Source organism: Bos grunniens, chromosome 1 (genome assembly GCF_055505025.1).
Source record: "Bos grunniens cultivar Pamir isolate PY7600 chromosome 1, Bosgru_T2T1.0, whole genome shotgun sequence".
Classification (NCBI taxonomy): domain Eukaryota; kingdom Metazoa; phylum Chordata; class Mammalia; order Artiodactyla; family Bovidae; genus Bos; species Bos grunniens.
This window is the reverse complement of record NC_141165.1, coordinates 25,003,484-25,027,167: the sequence shown is the minus strand read 5'-3', so window position 1 is coordinate 25,027,167 and position 23,684 is coordinate 25,003,484. Positions and strand designations below refer to the sequence as shown.

General features: G+C 37.8%; 1 protein-coding gene, 1 non-coding gene and 1 pseudogene across 5 annotated transcripts in view; 1 reads left to right on the top strand and 2 right to left on the bottom strand.

Annotated features, from left to right (window-relative positions):
* STAG1 (STAG1 cohesin complex component) overlaps positions 1-23,684 on the top strand; it is a 496,597-nt gene that overhangs the window by 119,895 nt on the left and 353,018 nt on the right. The window lies entirely within an intron of this gene.
* Positions 1,757-1,863, bottom strand: LOC147379138 (U6 spliceosomal RNA). The gene has a single exon (XR_015135521.1). It is a non-coding gene; the product is annotated as a U6 spliceosomal RNA (small nuclear RNA).
* Positions 10,251-11,195, bottom strand: LOC147379137 (prefoldin subunit 4 pseudogene; annotated as a pseudogene). The gene has a single exon (XR_015146855.1). The product of XR_015146855.1 is annotated as a prefoldin subunit 4 pseudogene (transcript).

The window sequence follows — 23,684 nt, the reverse complement described above, 5'->3', positions numbered from 1 at the left end:
TGTAGACTTTTGGATCGCAGCCATTCTGACTGGTGTGAAGTGGTACCTCATAGTGGTTTTGATTTGCATTTCTCTGATAATGAGTGATGTTGAGCATCTTTTCATGTGTTTGTTAGCCATCTGTATGTCTTCTTTGGAGAAATGTCTATTTAGTTCTTTGGCCCATTTTTTGATTGGGTCGTTTATTTTTCTGGAGTTGAGCTGTAGGAGTTGCTTGTATATTTTTGAGATTAGTTGTTTGTCGGTTGCTTCATTTGCTATTATTTTCTCCGATTCTGAAGGCTGTCTTTTCACCTTGCTAATAGTTTCCTTTGATGTGCAGAAGCTTTTAAGGTTAATTAGGTCCCATTTGTTTATTTTTGCTTTTATTTCCAATATTCTGGGAGGTGGGTCATAGAGGATCCTGCTGTGATGTATGTCGGAGAGTGTTTTGCCTATGTTCTCCTCTAGGAGTTTTATAGTTTCTGGTCTTACGTTTAGATCTTTAATCCATTTTGAGTTTATTTTTGTGTATGGTGTTAGAAAGTGTTCTAGTTTCATTCTTTTACAAGTGGTTGACCAGATTTCCCAGCACCACTTGTTAAAGAGATTGTCTTTAATCCATTGTATATTCTTGCCTCCTTTGTCAAAGATAAGGTGTCCATATGTGCGTGGATTTATCTCTGGGCTTTCTATTTTATTCCATTGATCAATATTTCTGTCTTTGTGCCAGTACCATACTGTCTTGATAACTGTGGCTTTGTAGTAGAGCCTGAAGTCAGGTAGGTTGATTCCTCCAGTTCCATTCTTCTTTCTCAAGATTGCTTTGGCTATTCGAGGTTTTTTGTATTTCCATACAAATTGTGAAATTATTTGTTCTAGCTCTGTGAAGAATACTGTTGGTAGCTTGATAGGGATTGCATTGAATCTATAAATTGCTTTGGGTAGTATACTCATTTTCACTATATTGATTCTTCCAATCCATGAACATGGTATATTTCTCCATCTATTAGTGTCCTCTTTGATTTCTTTCACCAGTGTTTTATAGTTTTCTATATATAGGTCTTTAGTTTCTTTAGGTAGATATATTCCTAAGTATTTTATTCTTTCCATTGCAATGGTGAATGGAATTATTTCCTTAATTTCTCTTTCTGTTTTCTCATTATTAGTGTATAGGAATGCAAGGGATTTCTGTGTGTTGATTTTATATCCTGCAACTTTACTATAGTCATTGATTATTTCTAGTAATTTTCTGGTGGAATCTTTAGGGTTTTCTATGTAGAGGATCATGTCATCTGCAAATAGTGAGAGTTTTACTTCTTCTTTTCCAGTTTGGATTCCTTTTATTTCTTTTTCTGCTCTGATTGCTGTGGCCAAAACTTCCAAAACTATGTTGAATAGTAATGGTGAAAGTGGGCACCCTTGTCTTGTTCCTGACTTTAGAGGAAATGCTTTCAATTTTTCACCATTGAGGATAATGTTTGCTGTGGGTTTGTCATATATAGCTTTTATTATGTTGAGGTATGTTCCTTCTATTCCTGCTTTCTGGAGAGTTTTTATCATAAATGGATGTTGAATTTTGTCAAAGGCTTTCTCTGCATCTATTGAGATAATCATATGGTTTTTATTTTTCAATTTGTTAATGTGGTGTATTACATTGATTGATTTGCGGATATTGAAGAATCCTTGCATCCTTGGGATAAAGCCCACTTGATCATGGTGTATGATCTTTTTAATGTGTTGTTGGATTCTGATTGCTAGAATTTTGTTAAGGATTAAAAATATGGAATGCTTCACGAATTTGCGTGTCATCCTTGCGCAGGGGCCATGCTAATCTTCTCTGTATCGTTCCAATTTTAGTATATGTGCTGCCGAAGCGAGCACTGGCATTCTTTTTATTCACTGAAAGAACTAGAAAAATTTTCTCATTTGTAGGCTACTTTTACTTAGAAAAGAGATTGGTACTTTGTTTTCTTGATTGAAATCTACTTAAATTTTTCATAGTATGATGTATACATTTATGTATTGGAAATTTTTTTTCTCTTAATATCTTTAATTTGCTGTCATGAACATAGGTAACAATCATAATTCTAGTTAAAACAGTAAATGAGTATAACATTTCTGTGTTGGTGCAGAGTAGTACTTCAGATCCCACCTGCAACATTCAGGATCTTCACTGCGAAAAACGCATGGGCTCTCTAGTGTGTGAGGGCTCAGTTGCCCTACAGCATGTGGGATCCTAGTTTGCTAACCAGGGATTGAATCCTTGTCCCCTGCATTGCAGGGTGGATTCTTAAACTCTGGATCACTGGAGAAGTCCACAGTTTCAGAAACACCATTTTAATGATTGTTTTGCTTTGCAAATCATGTGCCACCCACTACCATCTACCCACATGTGTATGTATATACATATTCACTGCTAAGAGATTCTCTGAGACAGCTCAGATAAAATTTTAGGAGTGATAAAATAGGGTCCTGAATTAATTAGATTGTAAGTCTGCCTGGAGAGTGAATTCCTCTGATTAAAGACTAGAACTTTGTACTCCACAGGTGATACTGCCTGTAATTGGAAATAAGCTGTGTGATAGATACTGCTTTTTAACCCTTGTTCTTGAATCAGTTAATGAGAATTTATAAAACCGGGTGTTATTTAGGCAAGATACAGGCTGGTCATTATATTCTGAATTTTATTTTTCTTCCTGTCATCATCTTTGGCACAGTGCATGGTAAACAGATAGGGGCACTGCGTATTTAAGTAGATGGGGCATTATGCCTCTGTATGTCTGGGTGTACACATGTGCTTAAATCCATGTGAGATCAGAAAATTGACCAAGGATATAAATTAACTCTGTGGAAAACTTTAATTGGCTAATAAGTTATTTACTATTTCTAAAAAAAGACTTTAGTTTTAAGAGAAATTTTAGAATCACAGCAAAATTGAATGGAATATACAGAGACTATCCCATATATTCCTTGTCCCCAAGTACATACAGTCTCTTCCACTATCATCATCTTGTACCATAGCGGTACATACACACATAGCGGTGAGTTTAATTGGTGAACTTACACTGACATGTCCTTATCACCCAGAGTGAACATTAGTGTTCACTTTTGGTGTTGTATAAACTATGGCTTTTTATAACTATATCATTACATGTGTCCATCATTATAGTATCATACAAAAAGTTTTACTGCGGTAAAAACCTTTTGTGCTCCACCTATTATCTCTTCTGCCCTGTAATCCCTGGCAACCACTGGTATTTTTAACGTCTCATAGTTTTGCCTTGTCAAGACTGCAGTGTAGTTGAAGTCATGGAGTATGTGGCAGTTTCAGATTGACTTCTTTCAGTTACTAATATGCATATGACTTTTCCTGTGTCTTTTCCTGACTTGGTGACTCGTTCCTTTTAGTACTGAGTAATATTCCATTGTCTGCATGTACCACAGTTTATTTATCCATTCATCTCCTGAAGAACATCATGGTTCCTTCCATGTTTTCACACTTTTGAATAAAACCACTAAACATCTTTATGTAGGTTTATGTGTGAAGATGAGTTTTTACTTCCTTTGGATATATACTTTGGAGCATGATTTCTGGAACATATGGTAAGAATATATGGAGTTTGTAAGAAACTGCCAGACTGTCATCCAAAGTTGCTATACCATTTTGTTTTCCTGCCAGCAGTGAATTTCTGTTGTTCCATTTACTTGTCAGCATTTGGTTTTGTCAGTCTTTTGGCTTTTCACCATTCTGAGTGTAGAAGTATCGTACTGTTTTTTAATTTGCAGTTCTCTAATGACATAGGATGTTAAGTATCTTTTCTTTGCTTATATGCCAGCTGTGTAGTTTCCTTTGTGAGGTGTTCGAGTCTTATACCCATATTTTAAGCAGGTTATTTGTTTTCTTATTGAGTTTTAACACTTCTTTATATATTTTGGATGCTTAAGATATTAGATTAAAAACATTGAAAATATTAAACAAAAATGTCTAGAGAAATATTATTTCCCTGTCTGTGACTTGTCTTTTCATTTTCTTGACAGTCCTTTGCTGAGCAGAAGTTTTAATTCTAGTAAGTCCAGTTTAACTATCATTTTCTCCTCATAGTTCGTGCCTTTGGTGTTGTATCGAAAAAGTCATCACCATATGCCTAAAAAATCATCACCATACCCAAGGTCATCTGGATTTTTCCATATGTTATTTTAAGAGTTTTACTTTTGAGTTTATATTTAGTTCTTTGATCCATGTTGAGTTAATTTTTTGAAGGCTTTAAATTCTTTCTTTCCCACATGGATATCCAATTTTAACATCATATGTTGAAAAGATGATGTTTTCTCCATTATATCACTTTGTTCAGTTGTCACAGATCAATTGACTATTTGGGTGGGTTGACTTCTGGGCTCTCTGTATTATTTTATTAATCTAGTTGTCTATTTTTTTTGTCACTATCATAGTCTTGATTGCTATAGACATATTAAAGCAAATCTTAAATTCAGATATTATCAGTCTTCTAATTTTGTTCTTGTTTTTGAATATTGTTTTGCCTATTCTAGATCTTTTGCCCTCCAAATCAACTTTAGCACCAGTTTTTGATATATAGAAATTACTTCTTATGCAGTCAACAGGGAATGTGTTGAATCTATGGACCAAGATGGGACTGACATCTTGACAATTTTGAGTCTTCCTATCTGAACCAGGAATAGCTATCTGCTTATTTAGTTCTTGGGCTTCTCAGGTGGCGCAGTGGTAAAGAATCCACTTGCCAGTGCAGGAGATTCCAAGGACACAGGTTCCATCCCTGGGTTGGAAGATTCCCCTGGAGTAGATAATGGTAACCTGCTCCAATATTCTTGTCAGAAAAATTTCATGGACAGAGGAGCCTGGCGGGCTATAGTCCATGGGATCACAAAGACTCAAGATGCAACTGAGCACATATTTAGTTCTTAGATTTTTCATTGAAATTTTGGAGTTTTCCTTGTCTAGATCTTGTCCATATTGTTTTGGATTTATATTCAAATATTTATCTTTCTTCTGGTGCTGATGTAAATGGTTAGATGGATAGACAACATCACCAAATCAATAGACATGAATTTGAGCAAACTCTGGTAGATAGTGGAGGACAGAGGAGTCTGGTGTGCTTCAGTCCTTGGAGTCACAAAGAGTCAGACATGACATAGCGACTGAACAATGTAAATGGTGTATTAATTTCAAATTTCATTTGTTCATTTTATATATGAAAAATGGCTTTTCAGGTTTTCTATATAGACAGTCATGTGATCTGCATACAAAGAAAGTTTGATTTCTTCCTTCCTGGTCTGTATACCGTTTATTTCCTTTTCTTATTGCTTTAGCTTGAATTTCTAGTACAGTGTTCAAAAGGAATGGTAAAAGATATCTTTGCTTTGTTCTTAAGAGGGCTAGTTCTTCCCATTATGTATGTGTTAGGTGTAAGTTCAGAAGTTCCCATCTATTTTAGTTTAGTGAAAGTTCTTTTAAAAATTATGAATGTGTGTTGGATTTTATGAAATGTTTTTCCTGAATTTATTGATATGACTGTGTGGCTTTACTTCTTTGCCTCTTGTTATGATGGGTTCCATTATTTGATTTTCACATTTTAACTAGACCTGGGATAAAGGACGTTATTGGTGGCTCAGATGGTAAAGAATCTGCCTGCAATGCAGGAGACCAGGGTTCGATTCCTAGGTCAGGAAGATTCCTTGGAGAAGAAAATGGCAACCCAATCCAGTATTCTTGCCTGGAGAATCCCATGGACAGAGGAGCCTGGAAGGCTATAGTTCATGGTGTTCATTTCCAAGACAAACCATTCAGTATCACAGTAATCCAAGTCTATGCCCCAGTCACTGATGCTGAAGAAGCTGAAGTTGAACAGTTCTATGATGACCTAAAAGACCTTGTAGAACTAATACCAAGAAAAAAAAAAAAAGTCATTTTCATCATAGGGGACTAAAATGCAAAAGTAGGAAGTCAAAAGATACCTGGAGTAATAGACAAGTTTGGCTTTGGAGTACAAAATAAAGTAGGGCAAAGGCTAACAGAGTTTTGCCATGAGAATGCACTGGTCATAGAAACACCCTTTGCCAACAACACAAGAGATGGCTCGACACATGTACATCAGCAGATGGTCAGTACTGAAATCAGATTGATTATATTCTTTGCAGCTGAAGATGGAGAAATTCTATACAGTCCGCAAAAGCAAGACTGGGAGCTGAATGTGGCTCAGAGCATGAACACCTTACTGAAAAATTCAAACTTAAATTGAAGAAAGTAGGGAAAACCACTAGACGATTCAGGTATGACCAAAGTCAAATCCCTTACAATTACACGGTGGAAGTGACAAAGAGATTCACGGGATTAGCTCTGATAGAGTTCCTGAAGAACCATGAACAGAGTTTTGTGACATTGTTCAGGAGGCAGTGATCAAAAGCATCCCCTAGAAAAAAACATGCAAAGAGGCAAAATGGTTGCCTGAGGAGTCCTTACAAATACTGAGAAAAGAGAAGCTAAAGGCAAAGGAGAAAAGGAAAGATATACCCATCTGAATGCAGAGTCAAAGACTAGCAAGGAGAGATAAGAAAGCCTTCCTTATTGATCAGTGCAAAGAAATAGAGAAAAACAATAGAATGGGAAAGACTAGAGATCTCTTAAAGAACATTATAGAGAACCTGAAGCATTTCATGCAAATACGGGCATAATAAAGGACAGTAATGGTATGAACCTAACAGAAGCAGAAGATATTAAAAAAAAAAGGTGACGAGTACAAAGAAGAACCATACAAAAAAGATATTAATGACCCAGATAACCACGATGATGTGATCACTCACCCTGAGCGAAACATCCTGGAGTGTAAAGTCAAGTGGGCCTTAGGAAGCATCACTACAAACAAAGGTAGTGGTGTTGATGGAATTCCAGATGAACTATTTCAAATTCTAAAAGATGATGCTGTGAAAGTGCTGCACTCAGTATGCCAGCAAATTTGGAAAACTCAGCAGTGGCCACAGGACTGGAAAAGATCAGTTTTTATTCTAATCCAGGAAAGGGGAAGTGCCAAAGAATGTTCAAACTACTGCACAGCTGGACTCTTCACATGATAGCAGAGCTCAAAATTCTCCAAGTGAGGCTTCAACAGTATGTGAACTGAGAACTTCCAGATGTTCAAGAAGTGTTCAAGATGTTCAGATGGATTTAGAAAAGGCAGAGGAACCAGAGATCAAATTGCCAGCATTGGTTGGATCATTGAAAAAGCAAGAGAGTTCCAGAGAAACATCTGGAACATCTGTTTTATTGACTACACCAAAGCCTTAGACTTTGTGGATCACAACAAACTATGGAAAGTTCTTAAAGAGATGGGAATACCAGATCACCTTGCCTGCCTCCTCAGAAACCTGTGTGCGGGTCAAGAAGCAATAGTTAGTACTGGACATGGAACAACAGACTGGTTCCAAATTGGGAAGGGAGTATATCAAGGCTGTATATTGTCACCCTACTTACTTAATTTACATGCAGAGTACATCATGTGAAATGCTGGATTGGATGAAGCATGAACTAGAATCAAGATTGCCAGGATAGATGCCAATAACCTCAGATATGCAGATGACAGCACCCTTATGGCAGAAAGTGAAGAAGAACTAAAGAGCCTTTTGATGAAAGTAAAAGAGGAGAGTGAAAAAGTTGGCTTAAAGCTCAACATTCAGAAAACTAAGATCATGGCATCCCGTCCCATCACTTCATAGCAAATAGATGGGGAAACCATCTAAACGGTGGCTGCAGCCATGGAATTAAAAGACACTTGCTCCTTGGAAGAAAAGCTATGGCCAACTTAGACAGCATATTAAAAAGCAGAGACGTTACTTTGCCAACAAAGATCCTTCTAGTCAGAGCTGTGGTTTTTCCAGTAGTCATGTGTAGTTGTGAGAGTTGGACCATAAAGAAAGCCGAGCGCCAAAGAATTGATGCTTTTGACCTGTGGTGTTGGAGAAGACACTTGAGAGTCCCTTGGACTGCAGGGACGTCAAACCAGTCCATCCTAAAGGAAATTAGTCCTGAATTTTCATTGGAAGGACTGATGCTGAAGCTTCAGTATTTGCTACCTGATGCTAAGAACTGACACATTGGAAAAGACCTTGATGCTGGGACATATTGAAGGCGGGAGGACAAAGGCTGACAGAGGATGAGATGGTTGGATAGCATTACCGAATCAATGGGCGTGAGTTTGAGGAAGCTCTGAGAGTTGGTGATGGACAGGAAAGCCTGGAGTGCTGTAGTTCATGGGATTGCTCATGAGTGAGCAACTGAACTGAACTGTACATGGGATAAATCTCGCTTGTGGTACATAATTTTTAAAATACATTTAAAATTTTTGATTTGCTATCACTTTGTTGACAGTTTTATATCTGTGTTGATGAGAGATAGAGTGGTCTGTAATTTTCTTGCAGTGTGTTTGTCTAATTTTGATGTTAGGGTAATACTGTCTCATAAAATGAGGTAGGAAATATCTCCTCTCCTTTCATCTTTTGGAAGATATGGTAGAGACTTGGTTATAGCTTCTTCCTTAAATGTTAGAATTTGCCAGTGAACCTATCTGGGTTTGGTTCTTTATGTCGTGGCAGGTTTTAAAATATTGATGCAGTTTCTTTTATAGATATAGGCCAGTTTATATTGCCTGTTTTCTTGTGAGTTTTGGCATATTTTATCTTTCAAATATTGGATCCATTTCATCTCTGTTTCACATCTTGTGAGTATACTCATGGTATTCTGTTATTACCCTTTTTGTGTTGTCGTTTTCTGTTTACATTCCATTTTTTATTTCTGATATTGTGTCCTTTTTTCTTAGTTAGCCTAGGTGGATGTTTATTAATTTTTATAGATCTTTTCAAAGAACCAGTATTTGGTTTTAGTCACTTCCATAATTTTTGACTTACTATTTTACAACTTCTTTGCCTTTTGCTCTAGTTTTTATTATTTCTTTTCTAACGCTTAGTTTTTATTTGCTTTGTTCTCCCCCGCGCCCCCTCTCGCCCCGCCAGTTTCTTAGGTTGGAAGATTAGACGATTGATTTTAGATTTTCTTCTTTTCTGCTACATGCAGACAGTGCTATAAATTCTCTGTAAGCTGCTTTGGCTGCATCCTAAAAATTTTGATGAGTTGTATTTTCATATTCATTCAGTTGAAATGTTTTAAAATTTCTGTTGAGATTTCTTCTTTGACTCGTGCTATTTAGAAGCATGTTGTTTAATTTCCAGGTGTTTTGTGATTTTTCCAACTATCTATTAATGATTTCTAATTTAATTCCATTGTAGCCTGAGAGCATGCATTGTATGATTTCTGCTTTTCCAAATTTGTTAAGGAATTTTTTATGGTTCAGAATGTTATCTGTTCTGATGAATGTTCCATGTGAGCTTGAGAGAAATGTGAATTCTGCTGTTGTTGAATGAAACAGTTTATAGATGCCAATTAAATACAGTTGATTGATCGTGTTATAGAGTTCACTTGTGTCTTTATTGATTTTCTGCCTGCTTTTTACTATTTTTGTTGCCGTTCTTTATCCCTCAGAAGTTTGACAAAATGAGAGGAACAGCTCTTTTACATTCTGTTTTGAGTGTGAGAACTGATGGGAGAAGTGAAAGAGTTAGGAGCCCTGAGAAGAAGTGCTCAGCTTAGAAGATAACCTTGGGAATGATGAGAAATGTACCTTTAGAGTGAGAGAGAGAGAGAGAGAGAGAGAGAGAGAGAGAGAGATGTATGTGCTTTTTCAGGTGTAGTATCTTTCCAGGTGGCTCAGTGGTAAAAACTGCCTGCCAGTGCAGGATATTTGCATTTGATCCCTAGGTCAGGAGGATCCTTGGAGGAGGGCAAGGCAACTCATTCCAGTATTTTGGCCTGGAAAAAATCCCATGCACAGATGAGCCTCATGGGCTATAGTTGGGTCGCAAAAAATTAGACACAGCTGAGCATGCATGCATCTTTAAAACCAACATAATTCAGAAAGAATGGGGAATATTCTTTATTGAAAGTGAAATTTAGCACAGTGTCTAGCATGTAGGTAGATGCTTTAATGAATGTTGGATGTTCTCAGTAAAGAGAAAAAAAACAATACCAAGTTAGTTATAGAGTGATACCAATTTATGGGTGACTACTATAAAAATGAAATAGAGGACTATATGACCAATGATAAATTTATAAGATTGCTGGAATGACAAGAGAAATGTTTAGAATGGCTTATGAAAAACGTAGTAAGTACAAACAGGAGTTTTTTGTTTTTTTGATTGCTTAACTGATTTTAATAACATGACATAAAGCCCCTACACTTGATATAATTGTTATGCAAAATACATAGATGAATACTGTCTTCTTTTAAAAATATAAAATAAATAAGCAAGACGTGAAAATAGGCAAGTTTCCATTAAATAAATGAAAATTTAAAAAAAAGTTTTGCTTTCCATTTCATTTGAAGAAGGGAAATTATCATTTTAAACAAAATACAAGTTTATTAAACTAAAACATTATATAAAATGTTTAACTTTCATAAGTTAAAATGTTTAACTTATATAAAATGTTTAAGCTTCAAGGTTTATGTTACTCCCAGATTTTGCATGTAACTGACAGAAGATGAGATGGTTTGGATGGCATCACTGATTCAATGGACGTGGGTTTGGATAGACTCTGGGAGTTGGTGATGGACAGGGAGACCTGGCCTGCTGTGATTCATGGGGTTGCAAAAAGAGTCGGACATGACTGAGCAACTGAACTGAACTTTCAAATCTGCTAACACCCACTGAATTGATTCCATTCTGGATTCTAAGGCGTCAGTTTCTTCTTGCAAATTTTTCTTTGCTTCTTCTAACATTTCTTGTGTTTCTTCTTGAGAATGATTAATGAAAACATCGCCAATGTGATAAGGTGTCATTAAGCAGTTGTCATCTGCAAGCATGATGTCCTCACAGACATCTTCTAAATTTTGGAGTTGTTTCTTTTTTACTTCTATTTCTTCCTTCAGCTCTGTGATTCTACTTGTATTCTGTGCAAATTTTTTTATCTTTTGTTGATCTTCAAAAGTGATATTGACATCTCCTGCAGCTGTCTTCTTCATGGTGGCTGCCATCTTGGTAAACATGAGTTTTAAAGCTATGATTAGAACAGAAATAAGATTAAAGGATGGTAAAATGTTAAGTGAAAAATTGGTATGCATCATTTTTATATACCTTCTCCACCAAGGGAAATTTTTTTCCTTGAGAGCTGTAGAGAGCCAAATATATAGGTTTATAAGACAAAGTTGGTTGTGTTTAGTAAAATGAGACTTAATTAAAAATGGGGAATAGAGAATAAGAGTGCACTGGGTTATTTTACTTATGTAAAGTACTCATAAAATGAGATTCTCAAAATTTTGCAGATGTCCTGAAACTATCACTAGACTTCTTGTTTCTTGATCCCAAAACCTGGTGTTCATATGTGCTAAGTTGCTTCAGTTGTGTCTGACTCTTTGCAGCTCAGTGGACCATAGCCCATTAGACTGCTCTGTCCAGGCAAGAATACTGGAGTGGGTTGCCTCGCCCTCCTCCAGGAGATTTTCCTGACTTCAAGGATTGAACTCATATCTCTGATGTCTCCCTCATTGGCATGCGGATTCTTTACTACTAGTGCCACCTGGGAAGCCCCTAAGGAAAAAAAAAACCTAGCAGTGGACTTTACTCTCTGAGCAAGAATATTAAATGCAGGAAGGTAAGCTGAGTGTTCTGCCTTTTAATGTTGTATTGGTATAAAACTAAAACTATAGTAGGTTTATGCTTAGCTGCTCAGTTGTGTCTGACTCTTGCAACCCCACAGATTGTAGGCCTCCAGGCTCCTCTGTGCATGGGGTTTCCCAGACAAGAATACTGAAATGGGTTGCCATTCTGTTCTCCGGGAGATCTTCCCACCCAGGGATCGAACGCGGGTCTCCTACATTGCACGTGGATTCTTTAAGAGCTGAACTACCAGGGAAGCCCCATACTGGGTTTATGTAAGTTTAAAGTATATATTAAAATGTTTTTCTGATTAAGGAAGACAGATCCTTAAGGATCTAAATACACTTATGACACATAAGTATTAACAAATGGTATAGAATTTCCACAGTGCTTTTTCCAAGTAAAAAATGTAAATTGCATATAAACATGTAAAGCATTCCATAATTGTATTTCTTATTAAACTTGTGTAAGTTTGTATACTTATAGAAATCAGGTATTTTGTTTATTCTCACTTTTTTCTTTTTCAAAATATTGTAGTTACTCATTTTAGTTCCTTTCTGTTTTGAGAATTATCTCAGTTATTTGAGATTTTATTTGAGAATTAAATGAGTTTCTGCAGACGATCCTGGTTGGATTTAGAAGTTAGTTGTCATTTGGATATGTTGTTCAACCCCCAGATTCTGTTATGCTGTCGCTTTCTAGTCAGTCCTCTTTTACCCCAGTCTCTAACAACCACTGGTCTGTTCTGTTCTGTGTGGTTTTCTAACAATGTCTTGTAAGTGGAATTCTACAGTAAGTACATAGTCTGTGTACTTGAGACTCATTTAATTGTTGAATAGTATTCCATCTTGTGAATGTGCTATCGTATAATTATAATCTTTTAATTAAGGATAGTTTGGAGATGTTTGGACTCCCCTGGTGGCTCAGACGGTAAAGCGTCTGCCTAAAATGCGGGAGACCCAGGTTCAGTTCCTGGGTTGGGAAGATCTCCTGGAGAAGGAAATAGTAACCCACTCCAGTATTCTTGCCTGGAAAATCCCATGGACTGAGAAGCCTGATAGGCTACAGGGCATGGGGTCGCAAAGAGTCGGTCACAACTGAGCGACTTCACTTTCACTTTGGGGATGTTTACAGTTTCTGGCAGTTATGAATAAATTACTACGAGCATTTGATTATTAATGCACCTTTTTTTTTTTTTGTAAGAACATAAGCTTTCTTTGAACTTTGCCACCTAGGAGTGGCATTGCTTTCAGTTCCCTTCAGTTCAGTCACTCAGTCATGTCCGACTCTTTGCAACCCCATGAACCTCAGCACGCCAGGCCTCCCTGTCCATCACCAACTCCTGGAGTTCACTCAGACTCTGGTCCATGAGTTGGTGATGCCATCTAACCACCTCATCCTGTGTCGTCCCCTTCTCCTCCTGCCCTCAATCTTTTCCAGCGTTAGTCTTTTAAATTATTCAGCTCTTTGCATCAGGTGGCCAAAGTATTGGAGTTCCAGCTTCAACATCAGTCTTTCCAGTGAACACCCAGCACTGATCTCCTTTAGGATGGACTGGTTGGATCTCCTTGCAGTCCAAGGGACTCCTATTAAGAGTCTTCTCCAACACCACAGTTCAAAAGCATCAATTCTTCAGCACTCAGCTTTCTTTATAGGCCAACTCTCACATCCATACATGACTACTGGAAAAACCACAGCCTTGACTAGACAGAGCTTTGTTGACAAAGTAACATCTGCTTTTTAATATGCTGTCTAAAAAAAATAATAATAATAATATGCTGTCTAGGTTGGTCATAACTTTGCTTCCAAAGGAGTAGTGTCTTTTAATTTCATGGCTGCAATCACCATCTGGAGTGATTTTGGAGCCCCCCCAAATAAAGTCAGCCACTGTTTCCACTGTTTCCCCATCTATTTGCCATGAAGTGATGGGACCAGATGCCATGATCTTAGTTTTCTGAATGTTGAGCTTTAAGCCAACTTTTTCACTCTCCTCTTTCACTTTCATCAAGAGGCTCTTTAGTTCTTCACTTTCTGCATAAGGGTGGTGTCATCTGCATATCTGAGGTTATTGATATTTCTCCCGGCAATCTTGATTCCAGCTTGTGCTTCTTCCAGCCCAGCGTTTCTCATGATGTACTCTGAATATAAGTTAAGTAAGCAGGGTGACAATATGCAGCCTTGAAGTACTCCTTTTCCTATTTGGAACCAGTCTGTTGTTCCATGTCCAGCTCTCACTGTTGCTTCCTGAACTGCATATAGGTTTCTGAAGAGGCAGGTCAGGTGGTCTGGTATTCCCATCTCTTTCAGAATTTTCCACAGTTTACTGTGATCCACACAATCAAAGGCTTTGGCATAGTCAATAAGGCAGAAATAGATGTTTTTCTCGAACTCTCTTGCTTTTTCGATGGTCTAGTGGATGTTGGCAATTTGATCTCTGGTTCCTCTGCCTTTTCTAAAACCAGCTTAAACATCTGAAAGTTCACAGTTCACGTATCACTGAAGCCTGGCTTGGAGAATTTTGAGTGTCACTTTACTAGCATATGAGATGAGTGCAATTGTGCAGTAGTTTGAGCATTCTTTGGAATTGCCTTTCTTTGGGATTGGAATGAAAACTGACCTTTTCCAGACCTGTGGCCACTGCTGAGTTTTCCAAATTTGCTGACATATTGAATGCAGCAGCATCTTTTAGGATTTGAAATAGGTCAACTGGAATTCCATCACCTCCACTAGCTTTGTTCATGGTGGTGCTTCCTAAGGCTCACTTGACTTCACATTCCAGGATGTCTGGCTCTTGTTGAGTGATCACACCATCGTGATTATCTGGGTTATGAAGATCTTTTTTGTATAGTTCTTCTCTGTATTCTTGCCACATCTTCATAGTATCTTCTGCTTCTGTTAGGTCCCTACCATTTCTGTCCTTTGTTGATCCCATCTTTGCATGAAATGTTCCCTTAGTATCTCTTATTTTCTGTAGAGATCTCTAGTTTTTCACATTCTGTTTCTTTGCATTGATCACTGAGGAGGGCTTTCTTATCTCTCCTTGCTATTCTTTGGAACTCTGCATTCAAATGGGTGTATCTTTCCTTTTCTCCTTTGCTTTTCGCTTCTTTTCACAGCTATTTGTAAGGTCTCCTCAGACAGCCATTTTGCTTTTTTTCATTTTTCTTGGGGATGGTCTTGATTCCGGTCTCCTGTACAATGCCGCAAACCTCTATCCATAGTTCATCAGGCACTCTTATCACATCTAGTCCCTTAAGTCTATTTCTCACTTCCTGTGTATAATCATAATGGATTTGATTTAGGTCATACCTGAATTGTCTAGTGGTTTTCCCCACTTTCTTCAATTTAAGTCTGAATTTGGCAATAAGGAGTTCATGATCTGAGCCACAGTTTCCTCCCGGTCTTGTTTTTTGCTGAGTGTATAGAGCTTCTCCATCTTTGGCTGCAACAAATATGATCAATCTGATTTTTTGTTGTTGAACATCTGGTGATGTCCACGTGTAGAGTCTTCTCTTGTGTTGTTGGAAGAGGGTGTTTGCTATGCCCAGTGCTTTCCCTTGGCAGAACTTTATTAGCCTTTGTCCTGCTTCATTCTGTACTGCAAGGCCAAAATGCCTGTTAGTCCAGGTGTTTCTTGACTTCCTACTTTTGCTTTCTAGTCCCCTATAATGAAAAGGACATCTTTTTTCGGTGTTAGTTCTAAAAGGTCTTGTAGGTCTTCATAGAACCATTCAACTTTAGCTGCTTAGTTATATATTAACAGTTAGTGTCTGGTTACTAGCTGTTTTTCATAGGGATTGTGCTATTTTTCCATTTCTTCCAGCTATGTTATGTATGAATTTTCCAGCTGTTTTGACTCCTTACCAACACTTGAAATGGTCTTTTTAATTTTAGTCATGTTAATATGTATGTAGTAGTATCTCATTTCAGTTCTAGTCCATTCCCTAATGAGAAGATCACCTGGAGAAGGAAATAACAACCCACTCCAGTACTCTTGCCTGGGGAATCCCATGAACAGAGGAGCCTAGCGGGCTATAGGCCATTGGATCACAAAAGAGTTGGATAGAACTTAATAGACTAAAACAACAAAACAATGGTAAAGAGCGTCCACTGGAAATATATGTTACCCTTTTATGTTCTTTGTTAAAGTGTCTGTTCAAATCCTTCACCTATGGGGAAAAAAAGGAACTGTTTTCTGTCTTATATTTGACGTTTGAAAGTTTTCTTCCTATAAGTTCTTTTTCAATTACATGATTTGAAAGTATTTTCTCTTAGTGTATGACTTTTTAAAATCTCTCACATGTCTTTTTCAGAGAAAAAAGATTAAGTCCAGTTAGTCTCTTTTTTGTTTCTTTTTATGAATGGTACTTTTGGTGTCAACATGTAAGAACTCATTACCTAACCAGAGATGACAAAGCTTTTCTCAAATTTGTTATGTTCCATTTTGTGATTATAGCCATCCTCAAAACTGGAAAATGTTATTGCATTGTGGTTTTGATGTGCATTTCTCTAACAAGTTGAGCCTCAACTCTTGATGTGCTTATTGACCAATAATATATCTTCTTTGGAGAAGTGTCTGTTTGAGTCCTTTGACCATTAAAAATATATATATTATTTATTTTTGGTTGTGGTGGGTCCTTGTTGCTGCAGGCAGCATCCTCTAGTTGTGGTGAGCTGAAGCTCCTCTTTGTTGTGGTGCGTGGGCTTCTCCTTATCCTGGCTTGTCTTGTTGTGGAGCATGGGCTTCAGATTCGTGAGTATAGTAGTTGCAGCTCACAGGCTTTAGAGCACAGACTCAGTAATTGTTGTGCAGAGGCCTAGTCGCTCCAAGGCATGTGGGATCTTCCAGGACCAGGGGATGAACCTATGTCCCCTGTGTTGGCAGGTGGACTTCCAACCACTGAACCTCCAGAGAAGTTCTGACAATTTCTTTTTAACTGGGTTTTTTTTTTTTTTGGTGTAATTCGATAGTAAGAAATTACAGTGGACTCTTGAACAGCATGAATATGAATTATGTGAATCCACTTAAACATAGAATTTTTTCAATAAATGCATCCAGTAGTACTAAACACAGTCTACAGTTGGTTGAATCTGTGTCTGCATAACTGGATGTAGAGTGCCATCTGTGAAGTTATATGTGATTTTTCAACCATATGGGTGGTTGAACCTTATAAGCCCTGTGTTGTTCAAGGGTCATCTTTGTATTCTGGGTACTAGATTCTTATCAGATAAATGATTTCCAAACTTTTTTTTTTACTATCCTTTGATTGCCTTCTGACTCTGTTGATAAAGTCCTTTGATGCAGAAAAGTTTTTTTATATTGATGAAATCTATCTTATTTTTTCTTTTGTTGCCTGTGCCTTTGATGTCACAGCCAAGAAATCATTTCCAAATCTACTATCATGATGCTTTTGCACTAGTTTTTCTTTAAGAAGTTTTATAATTTTTTTACACTTAGATGTTTGGTCCATTTTCAGTTGATTTTTGTGCATGATGTAAGACCAGGATTCAATTTCTTTTTTTCCTGTATGTGAATATCTATATTTCCCAGCACCGTTTTTTTTGAAAAGACAGTGTTTCCCTTATTTGCATGATCTTGGTTTTCTTGCCAGAATCCATTTGACCAAATATGTGAGGATTTATTTCTGGAAGTGGTTTTCTTTTGGTTTGTATGTTTGTCTCTATACTTGTATCACAGTGTTTTGATTACTGTCACTTTGTGGTGAAATTTGATCTCTAGAAGTGTGAGACTTCCAACTTTGGTCTCTCTTTCCAAGATCATTTTGGCTTTAAAGGTCCTTTCCATGAGATTCCATAAGAATTTCGGATGAGATTTTCTGTATAAAAGAATTAAGATTTTGACAAGTACAGTATTGAATCTGTAGATTGTTTTGAGTGCCTAGTGACATCCTTATAATATTGTCTTCCCATCTGTAAACAAATCTTTTACCTGGGTTAAATTTCTTTTTTAAATGTTTCCTTTATTCTAATGCAACTGTAAATGTAATTTTCTTCCCTTTCATTTTTTTTAATGGTCACTGTACAAAAACAGTGTTTTGTGGTTGATTTTTTATCCTCTCACATTGTTAAACTTATTAGTTCTAAAAAAGAATTCATTTTTGTATGTTGTCTTCCACCTACAAGTTTTTTTCAACTTGTTCAAGTCGCTTAGTTGTGTCCAACTTTTTGCGACCCCATGGGCTGCAGCCCACCAGGCTTCCCTATCATTCACTATCTCCATGAGGTTGCTCAAACTCATTTCCATTGAGTCAGTGATGCCATTTTCAACTAGTATTTGGCTATTGTCGATTCCTTAAGATTTTCTATATATAAAGGATTATGTCGTCTCTGAATAAAGATAGTATCACTTTTTTTCCTACTTGCATGTGATTTATGTCTCTTTCTTGCATAATTGTTCTGCTTCAACATACACTAATTTGTTGAAAACCATGGTAAAAATGGACATTGTTGACTTCTTGATTTTAGGGGGGGTAGCTTTTATTTTAGTCGTTCAACAGAGTATGAAGTTAGTTACTTGTTTTTCATAAATGCTCTTTATTATATTAAGAAAGTTCCATTCAGTTTCCTAGTTTTTTGAATGCTTTTATCATGAAGTAATGTTTTGGCTCTTTAGTGTCTCTTGAGATTTTGTGAAATGCTTTTTGTCTTAATTTGAGATGATTTTGTGGTTCTTTTTTACTTTCTAATAATGTATCTTATTACCTTGATTTTCTAATGTTGGACAACTTTGGCATTCTTGGGTAGGCCCCCCTTCCCCATGGTATATATTATATAATATGTAGTTGTATGTTTGCTATTTGAAAAATTTTGCACTTATATTTCAGAGAAGGCAATGGCACCCCACTCCAGTACTCTTGCCTGGAAAATCCCATGGACGGAGGAGCCTGGTGGGCTGCAGTCCATGGGGTCGCTAAGAGTCAGACACGACTGAGCGACTTCACTTTCACTTTCCACTTTCATGCATTGGAGAAGAAAATGGCAACCCACTCCAGTGTTCTTGCCTGGAGAATCCCAGGGACTGGCGGGGGCCTGGTGGGCTGCCGTCTATGGGGTCGCACAGAGTTGGACATGACTGAAGTGACTTAGCAGCAGCAGCACTTACCTTTATAGGAGAAATTGTTCTGTAGGTTTTTTTTGGGGGGGGGGGGCGGGTTCTGTGTTTGGCTTTTATATAGAAGAAATGCTGGCTTCATAGATTGAGTTAGGAAATCTTCCTCATATATTTTTAGGAAGATTTTGAGAATGATCATTGTTATTTATTTAAATTGCTTGTAGAATTCACTAGTGTAACCATCTGATTCTGGACTTCTTTGTTAGGTTTTGATAGCTGATTCTCTTTGAATGTTACAGGTTTGTTCTAATCTTTTACTTTTCCTTGAGCCATTTAATATAGGTTATGCAGTTTATTGGCATATAATTTTTTCCTATTCTCTTATAATCTTTTTTGTTTCTATAAGGTTTTTAATTCTAGAAATTTAAGAAAGGTGGGAATTTATAAATAAATAAATATGTAAATTTAAAATTCCTTTAATCAGATCCTGTTAGGAAACACTTGCAGGCTCTATAGCAATAGTTCTCAAGGTATGGTTCCCCACCAGCAATTTCAGTATCACCTTGGCACAGTTAAAAATGCAGAATCTTGGAAATTCTTTGAAAGTCCAGTGCTTAGGACTCTGTGCTCTCACTGCCAAGGGCATGGGTTCAATCCCTGGTCAGGGAACAGATGCAGCAAACTGCATGGCGTGGCTATAAAAAAAAAAGAACTATAGATTCTTGAGTTACACCCCATACCTACTGAATCAGACCCTGGGCATCAGATCCAGCAGTTGTATTCCAACAAGGCTTTCAGGTAATTCTGATAACACATCAAAGTTTGAAAAACCCCAATGCAGAGCTTTCCTGAATGTTCCTAGTATTCCCTAAATGGAGACCTGGTCCCCTCAGCCCTCAGGAGCAGAACCCCTAGGAGTATTCAAAGCCTCCAAGCCATAGTCTCCAGCATCAGTGGTCTATCCAGGGTTGGGTCTTACTGGTCCCAACTTGTCCTCAGAGGCAGACAGAGAATGAGCATCATATCAGCGCGTCCTGTCCCTCCTCAGATATTCTACCATCTGCTTGTCTGCTTCAGTCATCTGAACAAAGGCCATGTAACTGTGGGAGGAGCTTGTATCTCTTCACCCAGGGCAGCTGCACAGGGCTTAGGAGCCAGTTGGCATGGGGCTCAGATCAGGATGGCAGAGTGGGGCTCCTGTAGGCTGAATGATAGGTACAGGTCCTGATGTCAAGTCTTCATGTAGGTTGAATTCCTGGATGAATTCATTTCAGTTCACCCCTAAGTTCTTTTTAGTATTCTACATGCCAGCTGCATGATGACACCTTTGACAGTGCACACACTTTCATGAAGTTAGACCTTCATTAATTTGAAATACTTGATATGAAAATGTTCCATTAGAGGGAATTTGTTGGTGGTTCAGTGGTTAGAGTTCCACATTTCCACTGCCAGGGCCATGGGTCCGATCCCTGGTGAGGGAACTACTAGTGTTGGAGAGGTTGGAGGCATGAATCAGCAGTGGCTTACTGTGGGAACCTATTTCTTTGTAAGGTTGATAGTAATATTACTGCTTTAATTTATGAGTGTGGTTATTTGCATCTTCTCTCTTTTTTACTTACTGAGTCTGAAAGTTTGTCAGTAATGTCAATACATTTAAAAAAGTCAAATTTTAGCCTTATAAATTCTATTATTTCTCTACTCTTGTTTATTTCTCCTTTTATTTTTATTATTTCATAAATTTGCTGCCTTCAGGTTTAACTTGGGCTTCCCAGGTAGCACTAGAATCTGCCAGCCAGTGCAGGCGACATGAGAGAAGCAGGTTCGTGCCTGGGTCAGGAAGATCCTCTGGAGTGGGGCATGGCAACCCACTCCAGTATTCTTGCCTGTAAAATCTCATGGACAGAGGAGCCTGGCGGACTACAGTCCATTGGGTCGCAAAGAGTCAGACATGACTGCAGCGACGTAGCACGCCTACAGGTTTAATTTGCTCTTGATTAAGGTAGAGAGTTAGATTATTGAATTGATACATTTCTTTTTAACATGGGTGTTTACAGTTATATTTCCCTCTGAGCACTGCTTTTGGTATGTCTCATAAATTTTGACATATAATGTCTTTGTTTTCACTAGTCTCATAGTATTCTAATTTGTCATTTCTTCTTTAACTCAGTAATTTAAGAGTATGCTGTTTAGTTTCCACATATTTGCAAATTTTCCAGTTTCTCTCCTGTTACTGATTTCTACTTCCTTTGCTTTCTCCTCTAAGAATACAGTTTCTGTGATTTCAAACTTTTAAAAGTTGCTGGGACTTTTTTATGGCCTAATCAGCTATGCTGTAGAAGTTGTATGTGCACTTGAGAAAAGGGTGTATTCTGTTTTTCGGTGGAATGTTCCTTATATGTCTATTAGGTCTGTTTGATATATGGTATCTGTTGTTCAAGTCCTCTATTGCCTTATTAATCTTATGTCTGGTCTTGGTTTTTTTTTTTTTTTTTTTTTTGGGAAGTGGTGTATTGAAATCACCAACTATGGCCACAGTCCATGGGGTTGCAAAGAGTCCGACACAACTGACTGACTGAGCATGCACGCTTGATAAGGAAAGACTTCCGACACTTTGCTTTTTTTTTTTTTTTTTTTCTTTCCTGCTTGTCTTATATCTTCATTTTTCTTTAACTTTGTATTGGGGTGTAGCTGATTAACAAACTATAGTGTGATATTTTCAAGTGAACAGCAAAAGGACTTAGCCGTACATATACATGTTTCTATTCTCTCCCAAACCCCGCTCCCATCCAAGCTGGCACATAACATTGAGTAGAGTTCCATGTGCTGTACAGTAGGTCCTTGTTGGTTATGCATTTTAAATACAGCAGTGTGTATATGTCCATCCCAAACTCCGTAATTATCCCTTTCTCCCATCCCTACCCTGGCAGTGAGAAATTTGTTCTCAAAGTCTGTGAGTATCTGTTTTGTAAGTTAGTTCATTTGTATCATTTCTTTTTAGATTCCACATAAAAGGGATGTTATATAATATTTCTGTGTGACTTAATTCACTCAGTATGACATTTTGTAGGTCCATCCATGTTGTTGCAAATGGTGTTAATTCATTCTTTTTAATGGCTTAGTAATATTACATTGTGTGAAATGTTACATTGTGTGTGTGTGTGGTGTGTCCACATATATATACACACCACATTTTCTTTACCCATTCCTCAGTCAATGGACATTTAGTTTGCCTCCATGTCTTGGCTCGTTCAAAATGAGGCAGGGAGTACCTCAAGGCTGTATGTTGTCACCCTGCTTTTTTAACTTACATGCAGAGTAATCATGTGAAACTCAGGGCTGGAAGAATCACAAGCCGGAATCAAGATCGTCAGGAACAATACCAGCAATCTTAGATATGCAGATGATACTACTCTAGTGGCAGAAAGCAGAGAAGAACTAAAGGGCCTTTTGATGAGGGTGAAAAAAGGGAGTGAAAAACCGGGCTTAAAACTCAGCACGCAAAAGACTAAGATCATGGCATCTGGTCCCATCACTTCATCGCAAATAGATGGAGAAAAAAGTGGAAACAGTGACATTTTCCACTGGGTTCCAAAATCACTGTGGACAGTGACTGCATCCACGAAATTAAAAAGCTCTTACTCCTTATAAAGAAAGCTATGACAAACCTAGAAAGTGTATTAAAAAGCAGAGCTACCACTTTGCTGACAAAGGTCCATATAGTCAAAGCTGTGGTTTTTCCAGCTCAGTTCAGTCGCTCAGTCGTGTCCACCTCTTCGCGACCCTATGGACTGCAGCATGCGAGGCCTCCCTGTCCATTACCAACTTCCGGAGTTTACTCAAATTCATGTCCATCGAGTCAGTGATGCCATCCAACCATCTCCTCCTCTGTCGTCCCCTTCTCCACCCGCCTTCAATCGTTTCCAGCATCAGGGTCTTTTCCAGTGAATCAGTTCTTCACATTACGTGGCCAAAGAATTGGAGTTTTAGCCTCAGCATCAGTCCTTCCAATGAATATTCAGGACTGATTTCTTTTAGGATGGACTAGTTGGATCTCCTTGCTGTCCAAGGGACTCTCAAGAGTCTTCTCCAATGCTACAGTTCAAAATCATCAATTCTTTGGCGCTCAGCTTTCTTTATATATAGTCCAACTCTCGCAAACATACATGACTATTGGAAAAACCATAGCTTTGACTAGACAGACCTTTGTTGGCAAAGTAATGTCTCTGCTTTTTAATATGCTGTCTAGGTTGGTCCTAACTTTCCTTCCAAGGAGTAAGCGTCTTTTAATTTCATGGATGCAGTCACCATGTGCAGTGATTTTGGAGCCCAAAAAAATAAAGTTAGACACTGTTTCCACTATTTCCCCATCTGTTTGCTATGAAGTGATGGGACCAGATGCCATGATTAATTTTCTGAATGTTGAGTTTTAAGCCAACTTTTCACTCTCCTTTTTCACTTTCATCAAGAGGCTCTTTCATTCTTCTTCACTTTCTGCCATAAGGGTGGTGTCATCTGCATATCTGAGGTTATTGATATTTCTCCTGGCAGTCTTGATTCCAGCTTGTGCTTCATCCAGCCCAGCGTTTCTCATGATGTACTCTGCATAGAAGTTAAATAAGCAGGGTGACCATATACAGCCTTGAAGTACTCCTTTCTCTATTTGGAACTAGTCTGTTTTTCCATGTCCAGTTCTAACTGTTGCTTCCTGACCTGCATACAGATTTCTCAAGAGGCAGGTCAGGTGGTCTGGTATTCCCATTTCTTGAAGAATTTTCCACAGTTTGTAGTGATTTTCGTGACTACAGCCACAAAATTTAAAAAAAAAAAAAACAACAAACTTCTTACTCCTTATAAAGAAAGCTATGACAAACCTAGACAGCATATTAAAAAGCAG